The 11,216-nt window shown below is 42.3% G+C and overlaps 1 pseudogene; it reads right to left on the bottom strand.

Annotated features, from left to right (window-relative positions):
- Positions 1–1,263: 1,263 nt before the first annotated feature.
- Positions 1,264–6,317, bottom strand: LOC136541746 (uncharacterized; annotated as a pseudogene).
- Positions 6,318–11,216: the final 4,899 nt, after the last annotated feature.

The raw sequence follows: 11,216 nt of genomic DNA, 5'->3' as shown, positions 1-11,216 counted from the left end.
AGCCTTGGTGGATACCTCTCTGGGGAGAAAGAAGCAGAAGGCTCTCCATTCACGAGAATAGAAAAAGTAGGAGTGGAGATGCAAGACCGAACGAGGCGTATGAAGTTGGAGTGCAACCCCAGCCGACTGAGAGCAGAGGCAATGAAGTCCCAGTCCAAACGATCAAAGGCTTTAGCATGGTCAAGCACTCAAGCTTAAGGAGGAAAGCTTGCCGGTTCCAATTCTTGAGGGTAAAGGAGTGGACTATTCTATTTCCTGGGTGATAACAATATTGGAAGAAATGTGCCTATTATTGATGAAAGCAGCTTGGGATTGATCATTGAAGGTAGGGAGGTGAGGCTTAAGCTTATCAGCCAGGGATTTAGCAATAACTTTAAATAACGTTACAAAGACTAATAGGTCTAAATTCTTAAGGCAAGACATGTTGCATTTTCTTAGGAATTAGAGCAATAAAGGTCTGGTTCAACTCAGGTTGAAGAAAAGCAGAGGTGTAAAAGTCACATACCAGACTGTGAACGTCCTGTGATACCCAAGGCCAGGCGGCTTTGTAGAATGCCGCATTGAGACCGTCCGGGCCCGGGGAGACATTGTTGTGCATATTTTTCATTATGCTGTGAAGTTTGTGTGCATCAGGGAGTGAATTGGTGAAGTTACCATCGCGTGCTCCTGAATCTGTGTGCAGAGGAATGATTAGTAGCCGGAGCAATGGTAGTGGTAGAATCAGAGTTGGGGGTGGCAGTGGTAGTCGTTTTGCTAAAGATATGCTGAAAATAAGCGGTTAGAGTATCAGCTAACTGCTCGGGGGTTGTAGAGTGGGTGCCGTCAGGATTCTGCAGGTGCGAAATTCTATTTTTCCTATGCCTTTTGGTGATGGAAAGATGGGAAGAAAGTAGTATTGCGGTCTCCTTGAGTAGCCCAGTTTTTCTTGGCTCGCTGAAGGTGGAATTCCTCAGCTTTGGCTAGGAGGTGGTTGTGCTGGTGAGTGAGTGAGATGAAGACAAGGGAAAAGAAACTCACAAGTGATAATGTTCCGTACAGTGCACTCTAATTTTCCACCTCCATCCATATGAATTGGAGTGATTGAAGTGCAGCCAAAAAAGATCTCAGTTGTCGACTGAGAAAAAAAAAATCAAGCATCTGGGAAACATCTCCCATGATACAGAGCACCGCTTCCACATCCATCTACGAACTAGAGACCAGAAATATCATGACCACCACAATATAGCCAAGACCCACATCAAAATCACACAAAACATTCCAAGGCGGACATGGCCAAGCCGCACACCGTGCGGCATGAACAAAGATACCAGTAATTTCCTCCTTTTCTCATGTTTCAACCACCCCAACCACCATTAGTCATTGACTCGTTGCTGAACAAAAATTAGCAGTGACCCAAGTCCCAATCAGAGAAGACCGCCTCCCCATTCTGCCGCCACACCCAAAACCGTACATTACTTACAATAGGGCAGGCAGACCAAAACGAAATGAACCCAGATAAAAAAATTAACCAACGCATTAGATAGAGAGAATGAACAAAATTGAATACAATCATACACCACCCGCTAGCAACTCCACACTAAGACCAAAAACAATTCAGGCTTCTTCTATCTTCTTGCTGTCTTCCTTGTATCTACATGATGAAGTATGCTCGAATCACCTCGATTATGGGTGCACGGCACAGCGGGCATTTCCCTCCACCTCGAACCAATTCGTTCGCACATTTTGAGCATGTGCACATGTGCCCACATCTGATCAGTAATAAACACAAAAAAACAAGTTCACAGCTACTACCAACATATAGACTATGAGTCAACACTCCCATCCAATAAATAATAGAACATTGTTAATGTGAGCCAAACCTGTACAGAAGGGAGTCAATTGGAGTCTCACAGCATATGCAGCAGGTCCCTTTTCTCACATTTATCCATTTCGAACCATCGGCAATTATTTCTTTACTTTCACCACCTGAAATATCAATTACACATAGGTGGGATGTATGGAAAGTGAAATGCAATACCAGTACCATATATGCAATACCAACTCAAGTACGACATAGTTACGTACATTATCAACTTAACTAGTATATAATGCTTCCCTGGATGCAAATCAGCATTCCATAATATCATAAACAAGTGCTGTGCAATCCAATGGAACACAGATATAAGTAATGTGTTTGGGACTTTGGGGTACCTTATTATCCTAAACTATGTGCCAATTTGAAACCATAGTCCATAGCATAAGATGTCCAACATCCTAGCTATATGTTTCAAATAAGATAAGCTATAGTTCAGCATTTTGCATCTTATGTTACTATGATTGATACACACGGCTATGCCAAGACTCAAGAGGTCAGTCATCAATGTTACATTGCATAAGGAATTAAGAATGCTCAAAATTGCTTCCCTGACTTTTTCTCAGTTCAAACAAATAACAGCACTGTAGGAAATGTAGCAAACATGACCATGCTGATTTACTAACCTTGCTCCCCAATAAAACGATTCAAGGCTGCTGATACTTCTTGCCTTACAGAACGCTGCAACTCTAGCTGCATATCCATGCAAGCTTCCAACATCCTTTGCATATGGCTCATGCCTTGCTGAAGTCTAGCCATATCAGCTCTTAAATCATTGATGGCCTCCCATTCCTGGACAGAAAAAACAAAACAAATATGAGCCTTTGCCACACATAACATATATGCTATTCCCCAAAATTAATATAAATAGAAGAGTTGAGTGCATTAGCCTACTATAAACACAGCCTACCAAATATGGTTTACAAATTCACTATAAACAACAAATGTACTGTATTCCAAGCACCAAAAAGATGAATTGAGCAAAGTAAAATATTAATGTACATGTGGTAAGGATATCAATGGCAATAGCTCACAATATCAGAAGATGAACGATGAATGTTTTGTCTGATCCAATTATTACGATGCAACTCTGAATGCCAAAGTGGCTGACGAGGAGGCATAGGTGGAGGTGGTATCACTAAAGGAGGTCTGTTGACAGTGTTCTGCAGTTCCTGGTCCTCGTCATCTCTTTGCTGCTCCTGATTTTGATCTGGTGAGGGAGGGGCAGGAGTTGTTCCTTCCAGATCCCAAGGGAGAGGACCACGACCTTGCCGTTCAACATATGACCGGATAAGCCGGTCCAAGTTTTCACGAAAAGCACTGTGAAGAAGATTAGAAACGCTCCTTCTGCATAATCAAGACAATTTTAGTATTTATACAAACACCAAATAAATTGCTTGTAACAACTTTCTTTAAGCAATAAACAATAACCTGCTTAGAAGTTCCCTCAATTCTGTGCTGTACACATTATCATCATCCCCAGGGATGAATGTATTAGCTCTTCTAATAAGAGCAGCATCGTGGTCAATTGGTTGGTCAGAATTATTATCATGCCAATTGTCTGCAGTATCATTAGACTCGTCATCATTATGCCACTCTTCATTTACTTCAGGGAGATGATCATCACTCTGCCACTCATCATAGACTTCAATAGGACGATCATCTCTGCTCCATTCCCCATGTGATTCCTGAAAATGATTATTGTCATGCAGCTCTTCAAACACTGCAGGAAGATGATCACTGTCATGCTGAATCTTCTTGCGCTTCAGGAAGGACTACCATCGCTGATGGACACTTCAAGTCCCTTCAGGAAGATGTTCAACACTGGTTGACTCTTCATTTGCCTCTGGAAGATGATCAGTATTATCCTCTTCAACTGCTGTCCCCTCACGAGAAGAGATGTTGTCTGCATTTTCATGCCAACTTCTTTCAGATTCCTCTCCAATCACAGCATGGGAAAATTGTTGCCAGTCCCTTCTCTCATGTTCCAAATCTTCCTGACTTTCTGCTTGACTATGAGATCCACAGAAGACTTCAGCAATGCTAGGGCTGCCACTTTCAAATCCTGATGTTGTTGCTGTACTGTCAATTTGCTGAAGACTGATATTCTCACTTGTCCGCTCATGTCTCTCCTGAGTAGTTTCAGGTGGTCTCAATTCAGAACGATCATTTGTAGATAATTCAACATCGTGAGCTGAAGAAGCATCCACTTGGCTATCTGCTTGATCACGGACAAGATTCTCCAATCTGAAGCGGAACTCTTCTCTAGTTATTAAAATTAATGAGTATCATTATTTTACTTAGCACATGATGAAACTCAGCGGCATTACAAGAGTACATTTTAATAGCACTAACAAGATCTGTCCATATAGTAAGTGAATGCACCAGCTTGCGATAGCTAAATGTGATCAGAAGAGAGAGAGGGTGAATAAGTAGATAACACAAGTAATCAATCGACTAGCTAGCTAACAAGTTGATATAACTAACTGATATGTTAGGTCCAAACCACATATTAAAGAATGTAATCACATCATCAGACTAGCCGTGGTGGAAACGAGTCACAGGGCCTGTTTGGTACAGCTTATAAGCTGCTTATGGCCAAAATAACCTGAAATCAACAGCCAAACGCCACGCTTTTCTGCAGCTTATTCTGGCCACGCTTATTTCCACCACTCCCATTTGTACTAAAAAGCAGAAGCTAGATCAAACCAGCTTATTTTGACTTGTGCAGCTTATCTGGGAAGCACTTCTGACATAAGCTGTACCAAACAGGCCCACAGAGCTCTTTGTGATGTTTGTGATCGTTTCTTTGTGTCCATTAATCAGTGGAAGTGGTAAAGTCTAACAGTGGGATGGATGCAATTTCATTGCAAAAGTAATAAAATTTGGGGTCACCCGCTGTGGAACAAAAATATATCTCAATACTAGCAAAATGAGCTACGCATTTATGTGTCTTACGATAAAATGACACCATGCGTCAAATATGGCAAGGAGGTAATAAGATAGTAAAATGGCTGAATAGCTCTCAAAGTTGCAAACATTTACGAATAGAACTCTGGTGTTCTTTTAAACAAAGATAAAATCAGTCTTTGCCTACATTATATTTTGATATAACAAACAACCAAAATAAGGCTAGAGGAACTGATGCACAAGGATGACATGATGATTAGCACTTTGGAGTTAGAAATGAATAATATGAGCAACAATAATCTGAAGTTGAGCAGTGACTGCTCGGTGAATTAAAGTTTACGTTACTAACAACACAAGCTTTTTATCCTTGATCAGCATCATATAAAGTACAACACTTATTAAGTTATCATCTTTTATGTGCTACCAGTATCTTTCTGCTTCTTGAGGCCAAACATTTGCAAACTAACAGAAAAGCCAAGTGCAGCAACAGCTGGGCAATATTAAGCATCATGAACTCCTTAAAGATGTAACCCCTCCAAGTACATCAAAATGTAGAACCATTGATCTAGCATACAAATGCATTTATCCCAACAGAAAAGATAAGAAAAAGAACCTATATATATCCATTAAGCAGCAGAAGCAGCCTCAACATTCTTTTCTCAGCCCGCGAGCTGACACATACCTCAAACCAGAGACAGGATGACGTTGTCGCAGCTGACCAAGCTCCCTTGCGGCCACAGATGGGGGTCTCCTCTCCTCCGGCAAACCGCCGTTGCGCAGAAACCGACCCCGGAGCAGCGCCTGCAGTAAAGACGGTAATTCTGATCACGTCAGTCAGATATCTGACAAATGCGAAGTAGGACACTATATTGTCACAGGTAATGGAACAGTGAGTTGAGAAAAAAAGAAGCACCGACGTGGATTCTGTTGCGGTGCGGGAAGTCGGAGACGGCACGGTGCTGCGAGAGGCGGTGGAGCTCGGCTTGGCGGTCGGCGGCCATGCGCATGACGAGCTCGAGGCGCGCCTGGCGGCCGCGGATCCGGGGAGCGTCCCTGCGCGCGTGTTCAGGGACGGGGGACGGTGGGGGCCCGGCGTCGTCGTCGCGGTCGCGGGCAGCCATGTGGACCCACTCCCTGACGAGGCGCACCCGGTCGCGCTCGATCTCGCGGAGCCAGGAGGAGGACGAGGAAGAGGAGGCGCGCGAGATCTGCACGGCGGGCGCGCGGCGGAGGAGGTCGGGGGAGCCCTCGCGGCTGGATCCAGCATCCCAGTCGCTGTCGCTGCGGGGCTCCGAGGGCTCACGGCGGCGGCGTGGGGTCATATCGATGTCGGGAACAAGGGGAGCTGGGGCTGGGGCTGGGACGTCGCCCATCGCCACCGTCCGCGATGAGGCATGGGGCGGCGGGAAGCTGCTGCTGATTGGATTGGTTGGATTGGGCTAGAGCGAAGTCAATCCCCACCCAACCAGAGTCCCAGCATCGGAGGATACGCCGACGGAGGGGAGCAGGTGGAGTCGAGGCAAGTCCAATTCCCTTCCAACGGCGAGACGACACCACTCGCCGCGGGTAAAGGGTTTTCCATTTCATTATTTTTTCTTTTTTTAAAATATATAGGATAAGCAATTCTGGAGGGAAACTTAAATTCTAAAACTATTATTATGTTTTCCATTTATTATTGTTGTGCCTATTTAGATACTCAATCCAGAACAGGGCAGTCCAGGTGTCAAAACAATTATTTAGACCTCCACTCTAGTTCTCTAAATTTTATACCTTATAAAATTGTGATTATAATATGAGAAAAAAAAAATCTCGAGTTGGCCATCCTTGCTCGATAGCCAAGGAACCGAAATACTAAAATGATTAGAATAAACTTCTCTAATATATAGTTTAGCTAGACTTAAACAGTGACTTAGACTAATCACAGTTTGGTGCCATCGGCTAGAGTTCTTTAACATTCCACTAATAAAATATCATATTTGCATCCAAAATGAGTTTTTAAGCGTACTTGATACGTTTTTTATAATTTATCTCTAGAAAGTTCTAACTTCAACATAGAAAGTTCTATTATGTGTGCGTAAGCCTGGGCGTTCGGGTTATCCGATTTTTTCGGATAGGGTAATTCAAAATTCGGGTAATGAAAATTGTCACCCGATATTACCCCCGAAAAAACACTACCCGCAAATTCGGGTACCCGATAATTCGGGTACCCGATAATTCGGGTTCGGGTTCGGGTATTACCCGATATACCCAAATTTACAGAAAACAACCAACTACACTAAATTTCAGTAGCGATCTATACATAATTTCAGCAGCAATTTGTATAGAATTTCAATAGCAATTTGTAGAGAATAATATATTACAGTCACTCATTCAAATAGAGAGAATTATATTCTAATAAAGTGATAAGTTAAATGGTTCAGCTGACAACACATGATAAATACAAAGACAAAAACAAATCTTTGGGTAGTTCGGGTAGTTCGGGTAGTTTGGGTACCGGGGGATATTACCCGAATTACCCAAACTAATTTCGGGTAATCAAAATCGCTATACGAATTTGGGATCGGGTACCTCGGGTTCGGGTAATTCGGGTCCGGGTTCGGGTAATTCGGGTACGGGTAATGGGTATCGGGTATTTTGCCCAGGCTTATGTGTGCGTATAGTGGTGGAGCTTAGTGAGGACCATAGTGGGCCTCCTCCCCTGAAAAATTCTTAATGTATATCTTAGTTTCATCACTTTAAGTGCTAATGATATATTAATCTGCCCCCTCCTCTTATATTTCATATCATATTGTCCCCTTCAATTTTATCGGCCAAGCTCCGCCATTATGCATATTTATACAATCTTCTTAAAGGAATGCTGCACCCAAAAGAGGGTCAGACAGCGTGGACACGTCGCTCGCTTTTCCCGGCCATCGGATTGGCCACGCGGACGGCCCAGATCGTGTGAGCCCCTGTTTTTTTTTGTAAAAAAAACCCTCAAACTTTAGTCGAATCAACCCGCAGTCCAGGCCTCATCTCAGGATTTTTTAAAAAAAGCCCTCGAACTTTACCGAAATCAACCCTCCTGCTCCTGGGTCTCAACGCTCCTCATCCCGTAGCCCCGCGCCGCGCCTCTGCCTCCGCTACCGCCACCGCTCCTGTCCCGGTCCCAGCCGCCCCTCTTCCCGCAGGCTCGAGCCTTACCTCCTCCGCGGCCACTCTCGCACCCGCTGAGCGCCACCCCCGCCCCCACCGAAGCGGCGCCGCCGTTCGCCGCCCGCGGCCCCGCTAAGGCCGCGCCGCCGCTGTCGCTCGCCAAGAGGGGCGTCGGACCGGTCCGGACCCTTCCACTGTGGGGAGCATGATCTCGTGGGAGGAAGGTGCTCAAGCTTGCTACTGCAGCCCAGAGACGAGCGTCTCTTCATCTCCAGGCACCAGATTTCTGCCTATGGTGCTGTTGCTGCACAAGGCTAGGGCTTGGCCGTGGTGTCCTAGCGCATCTACGATGGCATCCATGGTGACCGGGGCATCCGACCGTGGGTTGTTGTCGAGCACCTACTGCTCCTGTAGCCGTCGATGAGCCCATGCTAGCCTAGCTGCATATGCAGCACTAATTCATCAACAGCAATCGAAACTGAAGATGAAAGCAAAGAGAATTCACTCAATGTTTGAATCCCAAGAAAAAAATCCTAATAGAAATATTATAAGTCAGATATTGATTTTTTGCATAATGCTTAGGTAATCTGATACCTGAGAAGATTTATTCATCTGGAGCAACCTGCAAAATTTTGGACATGAACAACTATTCAGTGTCGTCAAGTGCTTGGCTTAGTTTTAGAGTTTCACCAAGTATTTAGATAATTTTCCTATATCTTTCTGAGGAAGATTGCTAACGATAGAGATAAAAGTAGTGTGACATGAATATGAATAGAACACCAAGTTTTAGATGTTTGGCATACATTTTTATTTTTTCCTGCTATTTATTTCTGAGGAAGACTAATACATGTTAGCATAGAAATGTCTTGTTTAAGCAGTGGATAGAAGGTGAATTAGTTCCAATCAAAAAATCTAGTAGTAAACGAAAATGCATGTTACACCAAGTATTTGTGTAACAGAGTTTGGATATAACCAAGTTGACAAGCATTTGATTCACTGGTTGTTAATTAAGCATCTTTAAAGTGGTTTGGGCAGAGTTCAGGTATTCTTAACATTGTTAAAGATGTCCTAGTCATATTACCTACAACATATGGTCGCATACAGTGCTTACCAAAATATCATGGTATATCTAATATCTAATATCTAATGGCTAAAAAGAGTCACTGATTATGCATAATGGATGTGCTGGAAAGTAGTATGTCTTTGGGAATTGAAACCATTGTTGATCAATTTTTGAGAAATCAAATCTTGTGAAACTTGCAGATTTCGGTACAAAGAATCATATAGCTTGCATAGAGAACTCTGGAAGAATCTATCAAGTGCATCAAATGCTTAGTGTGTAAATTTTTTAATAGAAAATTAGACAGCGAGCGGGACATTTTTGTCAAGCATCTTGCAGGTAGTGGTGGAGGCAACCCCGGCAAAGGGCATTGCTGCCAAGCATGGACGGCGCAGAGGCTGGTTCTCGCACTGGCATCGCCTCATTCCTCCTGTTTTCATCGCTTTACTCTACAGTTGCTCTTCAACAATACACTTTCCCACTCAATGAATAGTCGTTTTTATTGTTGTTTTAGCCGTCGATGAGTTAATGTACTATCTCGTTCATTGTGTGTTTATGTTGTAACACATTCTGCAAAGTTTGCTCGAAACAACTTATGTGTGCTCTGTTCTAACTAGTAGGTGCTTGAAATTGCTTGTCCCATGGCCCCATTTTGAATGGCATCCTATTGACATATGCTTTGCTTGCTTTTAATACTTTTTGGCCACATCTGTTCTGACTAATCAACTTTTTATCACTTATAGTGATGATTATGAGGACCGCATAGCACTTGACTTAAACAAAACCATCACTGATGTGCTTATGATGATCAAATAAACAGCCCGCCACTTATCACTAATTGAGGTAGTCTTAATGAAGATAGATCGTGCATTCCCTTGTCATATTAGTAGGTCTATAATTTAACCCCAATCCTTTCATTTGTCAAGGGTGAAAATTGGAAAGAGCAAATGTACCTTATCGTTCTTTCATTTAGCATGCAAATTTCTACATTACTTGCAATTTTTGTGTTGTGCAGTCTCCTATTTTATCGTCCTTTAATGTGATTCATTTCTACATTACTTAAGCATCACAATGTAGCATGGAAATTTTGTGTTGTACTGTTGTTCATCATCTATTTATTTTTTTGCCAAATTCTACTAATGATCCAGTGTTTCTGAATTGGTCAATTGATCTGCCCACTATAATTTCATTGAATATATATCTTCCATTGATAAACTCCAGTCCCCTAACCATCTGTTTTTCTGGCCTCAAATCACAACAACAAATGAATGGCCCAAATCAAAACTGGCCTCAAATCACAAGTACTTGCAGGCGCAGAAACGCCACACTATACTTTCTAGTTTACTATATTTGGTGCACCATCCTACATTCCTACACTATCCTCCCTGCCCACATATAGCTGGAACATTGAATATTGTGCTTCCATAATTCTAAAGCAAGAAGTGTAACTGACTAAGGAGGTGTTTGGATTCAGTGACTAAAATTTAGGAGATGTCATATGAGGGTGGCGCATGGGATGTTCGAATACTAATAAAAAAATAAATTATAGAATCCATCAGTACTCTACGAGATGAATTTATTAAGCCTAATTAATCCATCATTAGCACATGTTACTGTAGCAATACATTGTCAAATCATGAACTAATTAGGCTTAAAAGATTCGTCTCGTGAATTAGTCGCAAACTGTGCAATTAGTTTCATAATTAGTCTATATTTAATACTCCATGCATATGTCCAAACATCCGATGGGACAGTGACTAAAGTTTAGGAGGAGGAACCAAACACCCCCTAAGTCATTTTCTCTGTTGTTTCCCCGCTTGCTCGAGAGAAGGAGAACAACTCCACCATACACCCATAATGATAATGTTTTATAATATGATGTTCAAAAAAGTTAATATTTTTATATGTTATATTGATTCCATTAAATTATCTTACGAAGACTATCACTTTTGTAATGGAAAAGGGTTGAGGCCTAGTTCAAAAAATAAAGATAACAAAATCATCGACAAATACTACCTAAAGAAGTCATACAACTTCAATTGAATCCAAAAGTGCGTATCCACACACTCAAATTAGGTCAAATCAAATATATTAATTAAGGAAAAATGCTCTCATTCAACAATGATAAGTATTTTCTTGTTACATTGTCTTTCGTCCCTGAAGGAAAGTGATGAGACATCAAGAGCTTGTAGAATATAGTTTCACATAGAGAGCAAGTATAACATACCTGAAAGTTATGTGTGGAAACTACATCCACAT

Source organism: Miscanthus floridulus, chromosome 3, assembly GCF_019320115.1.
Source record: "Miscanthus floridulus cultivar M001 chromosome 3, ASM1932011v1, whole genome shotgun sequence".
NCBI classification, from domain to species: domain Eukaryota; kingdom Viridiplantae; phylum Streptophyta; class Magnoliopsida; order Poales; family Poaceae; genus Miscanthus; species Miscanthus floridulus.
The sequence above is the reverse complement of the archived record's forward strand: the minus strand, read 5'-3'. Positions and strand labels throughout refer to the sequence as shown.